Raw genomic sequence first — 17862 nt, forward strand, 5'->3', positions numbered from 1 at the left:
TTCACATGTGTTTCAGAAGGCACTTCAGGCCCATCCATCCAAAACCTGGAATAAAGAAGGACTGGGTTCTCTGTGGGAAATAATTCACCGACTTCCATTCTTAGCTTTCAAACACATCAGACTACATTGCCTGGTTGAAAAGAATTCCAGAGAAACACATATTTTTCCCATCTGGTGTTTTTCCCATAACACTAAAAAGTTTATTTTTAAAATATCTGTACACTAGTTTGTTTGTAAGGGTTTATGTGTAGTGGGTTAGCAGTTCTGACATGGAGCAATAGGACTATGAAGCATGAACAGAGCCTTAAAGCAATCAAAGTGCTGATCACGGAATCATGTCCCACTGTGCCTAATCCGGTTCAGTTGGACAGAGGGGAAGATGCAGATCAGATGATTCAGTGATATGGAAGCCTCTAGGAGAGGAGAAGTCACATGGACACACCATGTCTTCTGTCCGCAAAAGGGAGGTGGTTCCACTTATAGAAGGAACCAATGGTACTTCCCTCCTCCAAGAGAGAAGGAGAGAGAACAGAGGGTCCATGCTCCCTAGCATCCAGGAAGGGAGGAAAAGGTAGGAGAGAGGAAAGTTTCTTTTTTTACCAATATCTTGTAGTAGGAGAGTCCCTTCATGGTTCTGGTTAAGGGAGTGACATGGCTTGGCAAAAGGGGCGTGGTTTAGTGGCAGGGATTAGAGAACAGGCTTAGTTCAGTTTTTGACCATCGTAAAGGTAAGTGGCAACCAGACGAAAAGGCAGTGTAGATAGTATAATCAGTAAAATCTGCAGTCAGCAAGGATTTGACACAATCCCTTCAGGCCTGTGCATAATAGGACGTGGGTGGGTGAAGGATTTAAGAGAAGATGCAGTGGTTTCATGCATAACAGTCTCAGAGGGGCAATGGCCATCTTTCTGATCCATTGTTCTATCCCACAAGATAGATAAACACAGAATTTCCTGCCCAAAAGCCTGATTACTCAGAGTGAAATTCACTCCTCTCTGAGCACAACCTATTTGAATATGTTACATGCATCATCTGCTTAGGCCACTACAAGCCACAGTAGTACGCAGTACGTTATCATTTTACAAACGACACTGACATGCAGTCATTTCTGCTGATATACATATGCTAAGCACATTTTTATGAATGGATAAAAGGATTTTATTTATACTTATTTTTTATTTGGCCATGTCCATTTCATGTGCCATCCTCAAGAGTGTGTTCTCGATTTTTGTGTTGATTAAATTTTGATTGCGTACGTTTGGATTTGGGTGCATCATGATGGAAACTTAGATTTCTAAGGCCAGAATGAAGTTTTCAAAAATGAGGGCATACTTGGGGACAGATTCACAGCGGGTGTAAATCAGCAAAGAGTTATTAAAGTCAATGAAGCTAGATCGATACCAGCTGAAGATCTGGCCCGGTATTTCTGAAGTGGCTGTTTTCTGACAGATTTCACCACACCATATGATGAAGAAACAAAATATGATGTGGTGAAACCTAAGAGACTTTTGTCCCTTCTTTGGGAGTTCTAAATGGCTCAGAGAAATTAGTGATCCACTTTAATTTTCTTTTCTTCAGTTTATTTCTTCTCCCTCTGCTCTGACAACCACTGAACAGCAATACCTTTCTCTATATTCTGTGGTCAAATAAGCATTTGGCTTCACACTTTTTTTTGCATCCCTCATGACTAACTTATGACCCTCACTAGTCCAGCATTCTTAAAAATAGACCAAAAAGACCCTATGCGTTTTATTAACAAATTCATTTCTGTATTTTTTTATTGCTCCAGAAAAAAAAACCTTGGGCGTAATATGCTCACTGATTTTTAAACTGCATAAACCCTGCATTTTCAATAATCATTGACTACTTGTTCAGGCAATATTCCACACACTGATATTGTTCCCTAAGTTATTTCATCAATCAGAAAATGACAAGCAGTGAGATGTAATTTAGGGAGGTCAAACAACGTTACCCCAGACCTGAAGGAGTGTTTTTCCATAGCAGGGGTACTTGCCAGTTGAAAGAAGTACCAGTATTTTTATAAGAAGGTTAAATAAGTGAGTAAACTCACACATGCTTTTGTTATGGGCTTTTTAAGAGTTTCATTTTTTTTTCCAATTATGACCAATCACTGGGAGCATATGCTGGGAGTTCTCCAGCCAAAGGTGAGTATCTTCACTCTGTTAGACCAGGGGCTGCAGTCCCATGGAATTTTCCTTCTGCTCTTTATTTCTATGAATATTTTCTCTCCTCCTTCACAACTTTCACTCCCAGTGGGTGCTAAGTCAGCCTGAATGGTGTGAACAATGGAATGCCATCGGGGTGAAAGTAACTTAAAGGACTTACTGGTACGCCGGAGTCCTGAGTGGGGGCGTGGCCTCAACCGGAAGAGGCCTTTCAAGATTTAAAGGTCCTGGGGCTCCGGCTGTGGCTGGGAGCCCCAGGGTCTTTAAATGACCCAGGAGCTACCAGTTGCAGAGGCGGCTGGGAGTCCTGGTGCTCAGGGGTGAATTAAAGTGCCTGGGGCTCTGGCTGCTGCAGCGCTCTGGGCCTTTTAAATCACTGCAAGAACCCGGCTGCTGGAGCTCTGGTGGCGCTTTAAAGGGCCTGAGGCTCCCCGCAGCGGCTGGAGGCCTGGGCCCTTTAAATCACCACCATGGAAGCCAGTCCAGTCCGACACGGCGTACTGGCTCTTGCTAGTACGCTGTACCAGACCGAACCGGCTTACTTTCACCTCTGAATGCTGTTCAGTACCTGACACTTGCCTACTCTGCAAGATACTGGCTATGTCTGCTACAAGTGTTTGGTCATTTAAAGGACAGGCTGCTTTCTCATATTTTAAGTGCTTGCTGGCTTGGACTCTGAGCATTTTGTATATAATAGAGCAACTGACATTTCCCTATGGTTAATGATAACCCATCTTTAAAGATAACATCAGTACAGCTTCATATAGCAGCAAGCCCATGGGAACTGCTTTAGTAACTTAGACAATGCCATTATATGGATATTAATATGTTCACTACTACTGTAAAGTTGGTGGATCTGTTTTAAGTCTTGTACAATAACCCTCTTCCTTCCCTACTGACTATACACATATATTAAATGAAACCATGCAATATGCTGTTTTCAGTCCTTCTTCCTTTTCTCCGCTTGAAATAATACCTTCATCTAACCTCAGAATGCTGATGTGTACCTGTTCCAAAGCCCATGAAGACACTGGATCCATAGCCATCTTGTGGAAGGTTATTAATAAAACACTCCACACCATTCCTGATTTTTCCCCAGGAGCATTTTTATTTTAAGATCTGTGTATCAGAAGTCTATAAATTTCACAGAAACGTAATTGTGCAGTGATAGAAGTTCAATAGGACTAAACAGAAAAAGAAATACAAGTTAGAGCAAAAATTTCAGACCTAGCAGCCCTGTTATCCTGCAGCACTGGTTATTGAATGATAATATTACTGATCAAGGGCTAGTCACAGGGGTGGTCTTACAATACATAGTGTCTGTTACCACACCAGACTCTTCAGTTGTAACTTTTACTTTATACAGACTTTGCCAGTTCAGGTTTTAGCACAGTTAGTATTTCAGTCAAACCATTTCATTAATTTTGTTCCGCCAAGTTAACTGCCTGTTAAGCCTGGATCTGTTGAAAGGGAGGAGAGATAAGCTGACCTCTGATTTACATTCACTTTTGTTTTATGAATGGTGAGAAGAAGTTTGCAGGAAGCTTCTGACATTCCCACGTGAAGTCACACCATGTTACAGTATGTTGCATTTAGTAATGGGGTGACTTTTTCTAAATGACAAAACACCATCACTCCAGCTTCTTGCAATTTTAAGCGGTTCTAAATACAGCTGCTTCCAGCTGGCAGGGTTGGGGTCCTTCCAACTATAACTTCATTAGTGGAAAAAATAAGGTAAATTAGAGCTCAGTGGTGAAAAAATGGACTATAACGTTTGCAACAGACTCTCCGGTACTGCCAAGTTTCAGATGAACTTAAAATAGGCAGAATGCAAAGGTTTTGGACTTGGCTACACTTGAAAGTTACAGCGCTGGTGGTGGCTTTACCGTGCTGTAACTTACTCCCCGTCCACACTGGCAAGGCACATACAGAGCTGTATCTCCCTGGCTACAGCGCTGGCTGTCCTCCACCTCGGCCTGGGGAATAATGACTATAGCACTGCGCTTGCAGCGCTGGGGTGCCAGTGTAAACAGTGATTAATCTTACTATGCTGTAACTGACCTCTGGAACCTTCCCATAATGCTTTTAAGTAAAGATAACACACTTTGTTTTGTTGTGATGCCTCTCTTTGTTTTGTTGTGAACTTGGGGCTCCCGGAGCTGCTTATTTAAAAAACAAACACAGCTACTGTTTGCTCGAGCAGAGGCAGGCAGGGGGATGAATGTCTACAGCTAGTGTTTGCTTGAGGAGAGAAGCAGCCCGGAGAGGGGAAGGGGGGCTCCGTTTTGGAGCAGCTGCTTATCTGGTCTGAAGGCTATTTGCATTTAGTGAATGAGAGAGGGGTGGGGGAAGGGGTCGAAACTTTTAAAATGATTGAAGGTTGGTGCTGTGTATCTTCAAGTCCTTAGAACTTGCAAGGCAGGGAGCTGACCCAGTGTCAGCTCCAAAAATCTACTCTCTCTGTCTCCCCCACGCTCCCTGTCACACTCCACCCCACCCCCCTCTTTTGAAAAGCACGTTGCAGCCACTTGAATGCTGGGATAGCTGCCCATAATGCACCACTCCCAATGCTGCTGCAAATGCTGCAAATGTGGCCACACTGCAGCGCTGGTAGCTGTCAGTGTGGCCACACTGCAGCGCTTTCCCTACACAGCTGTACGAAGACAGCTGTAACTCCCAGCGCTGTACAGCTGCAAATGTAGCCAAACAGGCTAAGGGCTTGGCTACACTGGAGAGTTGCAGCGCTGGTGATGGGGTTACAGTGCTGCAACTCACTCTGTGTCCACACTTGCAGAGGACGGACGGCGCTGCAACTCCCTGACTGCAGCGCTGGCTGTACACCTGGTCTGCTTGGGGTGTAGCGATTCCAGCGCTGGTGATGCAGCGCTGCTCATCAAGTGTGGCCACCAAAAGTGCTTTTATTGGCCTCCAGGGTATTAGGAGGTATCCCAACATACCTTTTCAGCCACTCTGCTCATTGTTTCGCACTCCACTGCCCTGGGCTCAGAGGACCCGCCCTTTAAATGCCCCGGGAATTTTAAAAATCCCCTTCCTGTTTGCTCAGCCAGGTGTGGAGTGCAATCAATCAATCAATCAATCAATCACTGACCATGCCTCCACGCCCCAAACAAGCCCCAGCGTGGAGCACTTGCGAGCTGCAGGACCTCATCAGTGTTTGGAGTGAGGAGGCTGTGCAGTCACAGCTGCGCTGCAGCCGTAGAAATTATGATACCTGTGGCCAGATATCAAGGGCCATGCTGGAAAGGGGCCATGAACGGGACGCGGTGCAGTGCAGGGTTAAAGTAAAGGAGCTGCAGAGTGCCTATTGCAAAGCCCGTGAGGGAAACCGCCGCTCTGGTGCTGCCCCCACGACCTGCTGTTTTTACAAGGAGCTGGACGCGATACTTGGGTGTGACCCCACTGCCAATCCGAGGACCACAATGGAGAGTTCAGAGCAGGGAGAAGAGGGGTAGGGTGTAGAGGAAACCGAGAGTGAGGCTACTGGAGTGGAGGGAGACGCCCCGGAGTCCCAGGAGGCATGCAGCCAGGAGCTCTTCTCAAGCCAGGAGGAAGTTAGCCAGTTGCAGCCGCTGGAACTTGTTGGTGAAGAAGATGCAGAGGAGCGGGTTCACGGTAAGCAGCTTTTATTTTAAGGATGGAAATGTTTTGGGAGAGGAGGATGGGGGGGTGGGGGTTATGGCTGCATGCATGCATGCCTAGATGTGGAATAGCCCATTGATTTGGTTTATCACGTCTCGGTAATCGGCCTCTGTAATCTCTTCAAAAGTTTCAGCCAGAGCGTGGGCAATGCACTTGCGCAAGTTTATAGGGAGAGCCACCGTGGTCCTTGTCCCAGTCAGGCTAACGTGTCCGCGCCACTGTGCCGTGAGGGGTGGGGGGACCATTGCTGCACACAGGCAAGCTGCATAGGGACCAGGGCGGAATCCACATTGCTGTAGAAGACCCTCCCGCTCTTCCCAGGTAACCCGCAGCAGCGATATATCTGGGAGTAGAAAATCCTGTGGAAAATGTAGGGATAGTGTTCAGTGCAGGTCCTTCCCAGATGCTCTCTGCTTTCCCCAATGCACAGAAACCCCAGTGAGCCCTGACTCAAGCAGCTCCCCTTCCCAGGTGAGTCACGGCAGAAACATTGATTCGAGGAGTAACTGCTGTGGCAATTGTGGGGGTGGTGTTCAGTGCACTTTCCCCCCAGCTGCTCTCTGCTTTCCCCAATGCGCAGAAACCCCAGTGAGCCCTGACTCAAGCAGCTCCCCTTCCCAGGTGAGTCGCAGCAGAAACACTCACCCCATTACTCACCATGTCTTTGCTGCTGTGGCCTCTCTGTGCTATGTTTGCTATGTGTAAATGATGCTACAAATAGTCTACAAACGCCTTCACTGTGATAATAAACAATGCAGCCTCTGTATTAAATATTTTTATTTCTGTTTTTTTTAAGTGTCCTTGAATCCTCCGGCCCTATCACAGCCTGCTGAAAGACTACAGAACTTGAGGCGGAAATCAAGGAAAAGCAAAGAAGATTTGGTGAAAGCAGTTATGAATCAGTATGCCAGAGAGAATAAGAGGCTGCAGGACTGGAGAGAGAAAATGCATCAGTGGAGGGAAACACAAAGCAAGAGAAAGGAATTGGCTACCAAGAAAAGCACAAAGCAGCTGATAAGCCTCCTGGCGTGCCAGATGGACTATATGCAGTCACTCGTAGCCATGCAGGCAGATCACTACCGTGCTAACCCCCCTCCCTCCCAAAGCTCTCTCCCTTGTGCCCCAGTGTTTGCTCAAAACCCCCTTCTCCAGCATCCTGGTTCTTACCACCTCCAGCTGTCCCCAGCACCTGTACGATCACCTACCAGCCCTGAGAACTACGACCCTTACCCTATGCACTCAACCCCCATCACCAAGCAGCATATTAATCCTGAAGTGCAGCAGGCATTGCACAAAACTCCAGGCAGGACATATTCAAACCTCTGACTGTACAGTTCAGTACCCTACCCCCCTGCCCTTTTATGTACTGTATTTTGAATAAACGATTTCTTGGCTTTTAAAACATTTTTTATTATTGCAGAAAGTGAAACTTACTGTACCCCAAGGGAAAAACAGGCACTGCAAATCATTGTAACCACTGCACTTCACTCCCGTGCAAGGCACCAAACATTACTGTTGGCTTTCAGCCTCAAATTGCTCCCTCAAGGCATCCCTAATCCTTGAAGCCCTGTGCTGGGCCTCTCTAGTAGCCCTGCTCTCTGGCTGTGCAGATTCAGCCTCCAGACGTTGAACCTCAGAGGTCCATTCCTCACTGAATGTTTCACCCTTCCCTTCACAAATATTATGGAGGGTACAGCACGCGGATATAACCGCAGGGATGCTGCTTTCCCCCAAGTCTAGCTTCCCATACAGAGATCATCAGCACCCATTTGAATGGCCAAAAGCACACTCCACAGTCATTCTGCACCGGCTCAGCCTGTAGTTGAACCGGTCCTTGCTCCTGTCAAGCTTCCCTGTATACAGTTTCATGAGCCATGACATTAACGGGTAAGCGGAGTCTCCAAGGATCGCAATGGGCATTTCGACGTCCCCTACTGTGATCTTGTGGTCTGGGAAAAAAGTCCCAGCCTGCAGCTTCCTGAACAGGGCACTGTTCCGAAAGATGCGTGCATCATGCACCTTTCAAGGCCAGCCTGTGTTAATGTCAATGAAATGCCCACGGTGATCCACAAGCGCTTGGAGAACCACAGAGAAATACCTCTTCCGATTAATGTACTCAGATGCCAGGTGGGGTGGTGCCAGAATAGGAATATGCTTCCCATCTATCGCCCCTCCACAGTTAGGGAAACCCATTTGTGCAAAGCCATCCACAATGTCCTGCACGTTCCTCAGAGTCATGGTTCTTAGCAGGATGTGATTAATGGCCCTGCAAACTTGCATCAACACGATTCCAACGGTCGACTTTCCCACTCCAAACTGGTTCGTGACTGATCGGTAGCTGTCTGGAGTTGCCATCTTCCAGATTGCAATTACCACCCGCTTCTCCACTGACAGGGCAGCTCTCAATCTCGTGTCCTTGCGCCGCAGGGTCGGGGCGAGCTCAGCACACAGTCCCATGAAAGTGGCTTTTCTCATCCGAAAGTTCTGCAGCCGCTGCTCATCATCCCAGACTTGCAGGACGATGTGATCCCACCACTCAGTGCTTGTTTCCTGAGCCCAAAGGCAGCGTTCCACGGTGCTGAGCATGTCCGTTTCTGCCACAAGCAATTTAGTGTCACGCGCGTCAGGCGAATCGATATCATCGTCAGACTCCTCACTGTCACTTTGGAGCTGAAGGACTAGCTCAGCTGCCAAACGTGATGTGCTGACGACATTCATCAGCAAAGTCCTCAGCAGCTCGGGCTCCATTTCTAACAGAAATCGCGCTGGAGACTCACAATGGCGCCAAACTTCTGGGATGTGTAGCGATGCACCACAGGGTGTTGGGACAGGAAGCGGAATGACCTGCACCCTTCCGTCCCCTTCCCACAACCCACAGCGCCAAAATGGGACGAGGTGCTCTGTGGGTAGCTGCCCACAATGCACCACTCCCAACAGCGCTGCAAATGTGGCCACACTGCAGCGCTGGTAGCTGTCAGTGTGGCCACACTGCAGCGCTTTCCCTACACAGCTGTACGAAGACAGCTGTAACTCCTAGCGCTGTACAAATGTAAGTGTAGCCATACCCTAAGTCTAGAGTTGAAGCTGGGGGTGTGATTCCCAGCTTGAGTAGACATATTTGTGCTAGCTTTCTAAAAATAGTAGTAGAGCCACAGTAGCGTGGACAGAAGTGAGTAATGGCATGTGCTACCCGTCCCAAGTGCAAACCCACCTGGACCCCCTGGATATGTACTTGGGGCAGCTAGCCTCTGCTGGTGCTTGCTACTGCCCGTGCTAGTGTGGCTACGCTATCAATTTTAGCAAGCTAGCTCGATCCTGAGCTAGTGTGAATATGTCTGTACAAGTTGGGAGTCATGCCCAGGTCCTGGGATAGACGCAGGGCCAGTGCAAGGATGTTTCGCGCTCTAGGCGAAACTTCCACCTTGCACCCTCCCCCCCGTGCTCCCCCCCTGAGGTGCTCCTCCCTGTGGCAGCTCCTCCCCTTCGCCCTGAGGCACCCCCTCCCGCGCCAGCTCCCCCCCTCCACCCTGAGGCACCCCCTTGCGGCAGCTCCCTCCCCTCGGCCCTGAGGCACCCCCCCGCCGCCTCAGCTCACCCCTGCTCCGTCTCCACCCTGAGTGCACTGTCGCTGCTTCACTTCTTCTGCCTCCCAGGCCTGCGGTGCTTAAGCTGATTGGCACCGCAAGCCTGTGAGGTTGGAGAAGTGAAGCAGCCACAGGCGTGCTCGAGGAGCAGGCAGGGCAGGGGTGAGCTGGGGCAGGGAGTTCCCCTGTGTGCCACCCCCCACCCTTACTTGCTGCAGACAGCCCTCCCAGCACTCCCTTGCCCCAGCTCCCTCCACCTAAATGCTGGTGGTGACCGGGGCGGCCGAAGATCCGGACACCGTGGTCACTGCTGAAGAAGATGGTGCCTAGCGCCCTAGGTGACTGCCTAGGTCGCCTAAATGGTTGCACCGGCCCTGGATAGATGTAGCCTTTGTTGTACTTCAGAAAGCTTTTTCCTTTTCCCTCCCTTAGCTTTTAATTCCCATTTTATTTATGTTTCAGAATCAAGAGCAATGGTAAAGAAAGACATGGGAGAGGAGACTATTAAGTCCATGGCATTTGTTTTGGAAGCAGGCTTGAGAAATCATGGTGAAAGTAGAGGAGAAACCGTAGGAATATTTATAGCACAGTCATCACTACAGGAATCAGTTAACCTGGGTCCCCCTGAGGAAGGTAGTCAGTCCGAAACTTTGGTGGGAATTCTTAAAGGCCCAATCAGATGTCCATTGAAATCAGTTGTAGTCTCACTCTTGTATTCAGTGGGCTTTAGAACAAACCCAATGTGCTTAAAGTTAAGCAAGTGCTTAAATACCTCAGTGATGCCTCAATTCAGGAAAGACATGCTTAAATCCATCCCTTTCAGGGTAGCGATTACGCTTAATTTTAAGCATATCCTTACATCCCATTGATTGAAAGTTACACATGTACTTATGTGCCCTGCATGAATAGGCATGTTTTCCTGAACTGGAACCTGGGAGTCTGAACTGTCTGGACAGGTAATACATACAGGAAAAAGTTCAAATCTACAGAGAAGGAAATTAAAGAGAATGATTTCTCTCTCGCACACAGACACATACCTCACCTTCAATTTTTAAATGACCATCTTGTTCCAAGAAATGCACAAAATAAGCCCCTACTTCATTGTCCTACTAATTCATTTTTATTTTGTGTATTCCTTTGTCCATGGCTAAAGAGCCTCTCTGAGCTTTTGAATTTTTTGTTTTCCTGTGGAAATCCCTGGAATATTGGCAATACAAATTATGAGCTCTCAGGAGTCATTGTCTGTAATTTTACTGCAAAACTGGGAGCCTAGAACAACTGAGTTCTAGTCCTGTCACTGATACTGTTTCCTGCAGTGGCATTGGGCAAGTTGTTTGATTGCTCTGTCTCAGTTTTCACATCTGTAAAATGGGAATAATACTTTTCTTCCTCTGAGGTGGTGTGTCAGTGCAACAGCACTCCTTCTGGCCAATCATGGCACAGCCCCTGGGCTCGCTTAACATAGCAGAGCTATCAATCTATTCCTGATGTCCAGAATCTGAAAACCCTTTCTTCACTCCCAAGTCTGTCAAGGGGTTAGTAGGGGGACCCAGGCCTTCCCCCTCCCCTGGGTTCCAGCTCAGGGCTCTTGAGCTAGGTGTGTAGGATCAAGGTTCTTCGACTCTGACATTGCCCTGATCTCCTTCCTACCTTCCTCTGGATCTCTGCAGGCTCTCCAGCCTGTTGGTCACTTTGTACCCTTCTGGGCTGTTGTCTCTGGGCAGCACTTTAGTAGCTTGCTGGCAGGAGCTCCTTTCTCCAGCCTGCTCACTTCTCTGACAGCTCAGCTGCCCTGCCCTTCTGCTTCCCAGCCCTTTTGTCCTCCCAGCTGCTGAGAGACTGCCAATCAGCAGTGGCCAGCAGTGCCTTTGGTTGCTGGACTTGCATGGGGTGCATACATCCTATGACAGTCCCTAACCAGATGAATTACTTGCTTATAAAGCAGTGGTTCTCAAAGCTGGTCCACTGCTTGTTCAGGGAAAGCTCCTGGCAGACCTGTGCCGCTTCCTGCAGCAAGTTTGTAGAAATTGTAGTGGTGCCCAGAACCCCCCCCCACTGTACACCCCCCCAACTCCACCCCCTCAAACTCCGCCTCCACCTGCCTAAGGCTCTGGGCGAGGTTTCGGGGGGGGTCAGGGGTGCAGGTCCTGGGCTGGGGATTAGGGTGCAGGAGGGGTGCAGGGTTTGGGATGGAGTTTGGGTGCAGGCTCTGGGCTGGTGGTGGGGGTGTAGGAAGGGGTGAGGGGTGCAGGCTCTGGGAGGGAGTTTGGGTGCTGGGTGCAGGCTCAGGGCTGGGGCATGGGGTGGGTGTGCAGGAGGGGGCTGAGGGCTGCAGGCTTTGGGATGGAATTTGGATGCAGGCTGTGGGCTGGTGGTGGGGGTGTAGGAAGGAGTGAGGGGTGCAGGCTCTAGGCTGGTGGTGGGGGTGTAGGAAGGAGTGAGGGTTGCAGGCTTTGGGACGGAGTTTGGGTGCAGGCTCGGCTGGGGGTGGGGGTGCACGCTGGGGCAGAGGATCAGGCTGCAAGGGAATGAGGGTTGGGGCTGAGGATGAGGGGTTCATGATGCAGGGGGGCTCAGAGCTGGGGCAGAGGATCAGGGTGTGAAGGGATGAGGACTCTGGCTGGGGCTGAAGATTCGGGTGCAGGGGGATGAGGGCTCTGCCTGGGGCTGAGGATTCGGATGCAGGGGGATGAGGGCTCTGGCTGGGAATGAGGGGTTTGGGGCGTTGGAGAGGCTCAGGGCTAGGGCGGAAGAGCAGGGTAAGGGCAGCCTGCCTTGCGATTAGTGGATGTCATGTGCTATGACCCTGGGGCAGCAGACAGCAGTTCTGCCAGGAGCTGATCTCTGGCAGCACGAGGAGCAGGCAAGGACGGGGTGGAGGGGGGACGCAGGGGGAGAGGTGGAAGGTGGAGGCTGGGACCTGCTCCAGGCAGGGACGTGGCGGGCGGGGTGGTGGGGGGAGACCCGCAGGGGCCGGAGCTGGGGCCTGATCCAGGCAGGGCTGGGGGAGAGACCCAGCTCCAAATATTGCTGGAGCAGGGCACCCAGCCCTGAATATTCCTGGAGCCTGGGCACGTCGAGCCCATATAACCCGCCACCTATGCCTGCAGCCCCCATTGGCCTGAAGTGGCAAACCACAGCCAGTGGGAGCTGCGATCGGCCAAACCTGTGGATGTGGCAGGTAAGCAAACCGGCCTGGCCCGCCAGGGGTTTTCCCTGAACAAGCGGCGAACGGGCTTTGAGAACCACTCATGTAAAGTTCTTTGAAAATATTAAATGTAGCACTGGTTGAAAAAGTTTCAGCATACCAGTTTTCCATCAGAAAATGCTGTTTCATCAAAACTGAAATGTTTTGCAGGAATGTGTTGATTTTGATGGTATTTTTAGTGGAAATTTTTTTGAATAATTTGAACTGGAATTGAGTATTTTGTTAAGACTTTCTTGTTTCATTTCATTTTTACTCATTTTGTTTAGACTTAAATTTAAAAAATCCTTATAATAAACAAAAATTAAATGTTATATATGCACACATACTTTATATTATACTAAAATATTTTTCTATTATCACAATGAAACATTTTGATAGGGTCATTTCAATGTTTTCAAAACAAAAGACTTTTTGGAATTTTTGTTCTGCACTAAATTTCAAAATTTGGACTTTTCAGAATGTTGAAATTTCCCATGTGATGGGCATTTCATTTTCCAGACCAGCTCTGATTAAATAATATGTAAACGCTTAGTATGGGCTTTAATGAGAATTCTTATCTTATGTGCTTGTTTTGCAAAAATATACATGAACACAAAAACAGCATACACAAACATTTCCCACTTAGGCCATGTCTGCATTATGAGCTGAGGATGTTAGTTCCCTGCTTATGTACACGTACTCATGTAAGCTCTTATTGAACTGGTGCTAGTATAAGTCTCACTGTAGCCTCAGGAGCAGGGGCAGCAGCAGTGCAGACTCAGCTGAGCTGTGCTGTCTACAAACCCACCTGAAACAGTTGGGTATGTACTCAGCATGGCTCAGCTGTGCCTCCACTGCTGTAACCTGTGCTACTGCAGCTCCGCTGCTATTTATACTCATGCTAGCTCGATGAGCACTAAAGCAAGCGTGTGTGCACAAGCAGGCAAGTAACACCTCCTCACTCATAGTGTAGACTTAGCCTATCACTTTTAACATTAGCTACCCACAGGTGGTCATTTGTGCATATGGAATTGCTTAGATTACCTAACCCCACCGATAGTTCATTGTCATCTGCTTTTGCCACGTTTTCTGGTTTTTGTATTTGTTAGCAAAAATGGGTTTTTTTAAAGTAGCTGAATGATAGAAATATAGTCTTGTACTTGTCCGTTTAAAACTTTAGTCCTGGAGTCATACACAGCCTGACACTGGATTGTCAGGCATGACAACAGCATGTGATAGCCAATGCTACTGCCCCTACCACCATCTTTTCTGCCTCCCCAGCATGAAATTGCTGCAGCAGCCGACTCTGCAAAACTAAACCATTTTCTTTTGTATTCAAAGTCCAAAAAATCCTTCAAGATCCGTGTCATGGTATCTTTTCCCAATCTGAACCTTAGAGTCCAAAAGTTGGGGTACCAGCATGAATTCCTCTAAGCTTAATTACCAGCTTAGATCTGATAAGCTGCCACCAGCCAGGACTTGGAGTGCCTGGTAAACTCTGGGCCCCCCCAAAACCTTGCCCGGGGACCCCCAAGACCCAGACCCTCTGGATCTTAACACAAGGAAAGTAAACCCCTTCCCTCACCGTTGCCTCTCCCAGATTTCCCCTCCCTGGGTTACCCTGGAAGATTACTGTGATTTGAACTCCTTGAATCACAACACAGAGAAATCAGGTTGGTTCTCCCCATCCCCAGGCATCCCCTCCCTGTGTTATCCGGGAGAGAGAGTCAGATTCAAGCTTCGTGAATCTAAAACAAAGGGATTCCACCCTTCTCCCCTCCCTTCTCCTTCCCTGTTAAGTACAGACTCAACTCCCTTGAGCCTCAAGAAGGGGGAAAAAATCAAACAGGTCTTAAAAAGCAAAACTTTTAATAAAAAGAAAGAAAAAAAAAGTAAAAGTTGTCTCTGTACTTTAGATGGTAAAAGTTATGGGGTCTTTCAGCTTATAGACACTAGAGAGAAGCCCCCCCCCCCAGCAAAATACAAATTAAAATACTTCCAGCAAACTACACATTTGCAAATACAGAAAACAATCAAAAGACTATAACCGCCTTTTCTACTAAATACTCACTATTCTGAATATATAAGAGACTGTAGCAGGGAGATTGGCACGAAACCTGGTTGCACGTCTAGTCCCTTCCAGGACCCAGAGAGAACAAAGCAGAACCCAAAAAACACAAACAGGCTTCCCTCCACCGAGATTTGAAAGTATCTTGTTTCCTTGTCCTCTGGTCAGGTGTCCGGTTCACTGTTTGTTAACCCTTTACAGGTAAAAGAGACATTAACCCTTAACTATCTGTTTATGACAATCCGTGAGTAGCCAAACATGGCACACCACACAGAAAGGATAAGGAGCAGTCAAGATACACATGGGGTATATCTGCAGTGGAGCTAGAAGGTGGATTGACCTGGCATGCTAAAAATAGCTGCAGTGGCATGAGACGCAAGAGGAAAGACTAGCTGTCCCTGTCTGAGACCAGAGGTGCGTATTCAAGATGGCTAGTTACTTCTGCTGCTCCTGCCACCGCAGCTGTGCTTCTGTTTTTAGCATGCTAGCTCTGATCAAGCCAGCAAGAGTTTGTCTCCTCAAGGTGGAATTTATACCTTTTAGCTTCAGTGTACACATACCCTTAGGTAACAGGGCCCTTGAGGAGAGCTTTGCTCTGGTGTACTAAAAGCCGTTTGTATCTGATTCAAACAGACCTTTGTTCATTTCATATTGGGACGCTACAGCTCTAGTGGTTTGAAGTTACAGGAAGGGGAGAATGGGAGTGGCAGAGGTAGCTTTTATGTAATGGGAGATGGCTAACTCTGCACTGAGGACATAAAAAGCCTGGTGAATAGAAAGTCTGATTCTCTTTTATACTATGGCTCTTTTAAACCTCTCTGGAAGTGTCAATGAGAGTCAGGCCTAGCTTTTTAAACAGCTTTTTAAAATTTAAACTTATTGGGGAACTCCAGATATTTCTGTTAGGAAATGTTAGTTCCTGTTAAATAAACAGATCCCAGAAGTACTCCAGCATTGTTTACATGTAAAGTGGAAGAATTAAAATGGTTACAAATTTTGCCACTCGGTGCATAAGGACATAGCAGTTGCCATACTGCATGAAATCACGCTCTGTCTATGTGCCTTGTCTTTGTCAGTGATTAGTGCTAGATGCTTCAGAGGAAGAGAAACTCTGCAGCAGGCATAGAGGGGGAAATCTGTCCCCACATTATAAGAAATTAGATTAGTACCTAGTTATAGATTGGCTTACGGCCTGAAGCATACAGTTTATTATCCCTTCCAAAATTGTTGTTGGCATTACCTATTATAACTGGATATTCATGTTATCTTATAAATGTCAAATCTGTTTTTGAGTCTTGCAACGTTCTTGGTCTCAAATGACTTCCTATAGTAATGAGTTCCACAGTCTCATTACATACTGTGCAAAAAAAATGTATTGTGTAAAATAATTATGCAGCACTGCTTGAAAAATTAACCTAAAGGCCCAGTGAAGCACTTTTTAGTTTTCTGCCTCTTGTGTGAGTCTAGATTATATTCAGACATAGTCTTTTGACAGTTATATTGTAATAAATCCATATGCAGCTGACAACAGCCACAGTTACTAGATGTACCACACACACATACCTCAGGCAACTGGCACTAGAATCTTTGTCCTTCAGCACCAGAAACTTGATCTTTTGCCAGTTAGGCTAAAAGAGGTTTTCCTTTCTAGTATTAATACTAGTACCCCTTTCCTTTCTCTGGACAAGTCGCTAGAGTGCAACACCACACACACACACACACACAGAGCCAGTATATTGTGATATGCCCTCATACACCTAATTTCCATCTAATAATCTAAAATGTCCATTCAACCTTAATATTTTTAAGATGGTTCCAGTTGCACTAGTACGCACTAGAACAGTGTATAAAACAACTGTGACGTGTTTAGTCCATGCTATTTTTTGAGCTAAGCTTTAGCCAAAAAAAAGAGAAAAGTTTGACATTCAAAAAGTGGAAATGAACCAAGTTTTCAAAGTCTTCTTACTTAAGAACGGCTTGTCCAATTAACCTCAAAACTACAAAACAACAACAACAACAAACCTCTGTGGCCTAGGAATAAACGTGAGGAATTTCAAGCAAGAAAGGAGGTTCTTTTTCTCGATAATTATGTGGGAGTCAAAATGAGGCATGTAGTGGAAGCTATTTCAGACTCTTAACTGTGGAGCCAGTATTACTGATTCATAATTTTTCTGATACTTTATTGTAAAATGTGCTGATCCATTGATGAAGCCCAATGAGGAATTTGAAACATGCTCTGGATTCTACCATTATAAAACCAATTGTGGGATGGATCTCTCACATTGGTGTCACGTTCAAAGGCATGTAAGAAACAGAATCCCATGTCTCATGACAAAAAACCTTCAGAATCATTTCAGTGAAAGGAGAGCGGAACAGCAGAAGTACTACACACCGAAAGAATGTAAAAGAGATTCTGGATTATGACATTTTTCTCAGGCTGCATTGTTTGAAAGCTATGCATCTTTTTGATGCATCTCAAGTACAGCATTTTCAAATGAATCTATGCCCTTGGTTGCCATCCAAGGTTTAAAGAATATTTCAGTGTCACAGATCATGCCTGAATGCAGAATCAGAGATATGCCTGTCACACAGTATTGGTGTGTAGAAGACCTGTGAGACCACTTTCTGGAACTTGTAGCTGTTTCACAGCATTGTCTGTCCAAGCTGCCCAACAGCATTGCTGCAGAAAGAAAAGCGATGCTGCTGTTTAACACTATAGCTCAGAAGCAATGCCCAGCAATGGAGGAAGAGACTGAATCTGGCTGTACTTTATTTACAGCCAGTGGACTAGATTCACTCCTTGGGTTATGCTGATAAATCTCCTTGAGTGCTGGAACACAACAACACAAGCTGCTCCATACCCATCTCTGCCAGCAGCCACAGCTCCCAAAGTGGGCCCGGCTGTCCCTCAAAGGGACAGGGCTGGGGCATCTTTCCCAATTAGCCTCCACCCATAGAGACCTGGCTGGATTTTTCAGCTGCTCAAATAAGCAAAACCTCTGAGGGGAACATGATGGCGATGTTATCATCACCTGGCCCTTTTCTCAAGGGGCACAGCTGTCCCTCGTTGGTGCAGGACAATGCAAATTGCAGCCCCCACGTCCATGAGGATAAAAATGACCTGATGTTGGAATACAGTCCCTGTCGTCTTCTCCCAGTGGCTGGAATGTAGCATGT

The 17862-nt window shown here is 47.1% G+C and overlaps 1 protein-coding gene across 1 annotated transcript in view; it reads left to right on the forward strand.

Annotated features, from left to right (window-relative positions):
- Positions 1–17862, forward strand: part of DMRT1 (doublesex and mab-3 related transcription factor 1) — a 93694-nt gene that overhangs the window by 46685 nt on the left and 29147 nt on the right. The gene's annotated exons all lie outside the window — the stretch shown is intronic.

Source organism: Gopherus evgoodei, chromosome 6 (assembly GCF_007399415.2).
Source record: "Gopherus evgoodei ecotype Sinaloan lineage chromosome 6, rGopEvg1_v1.p, whole genome shotgun sequence".
NCBI lineage: Eukaryota > Metazoa > Chordata > Testudines > Testudinidae > Gopherus > Gopherus evgoodei.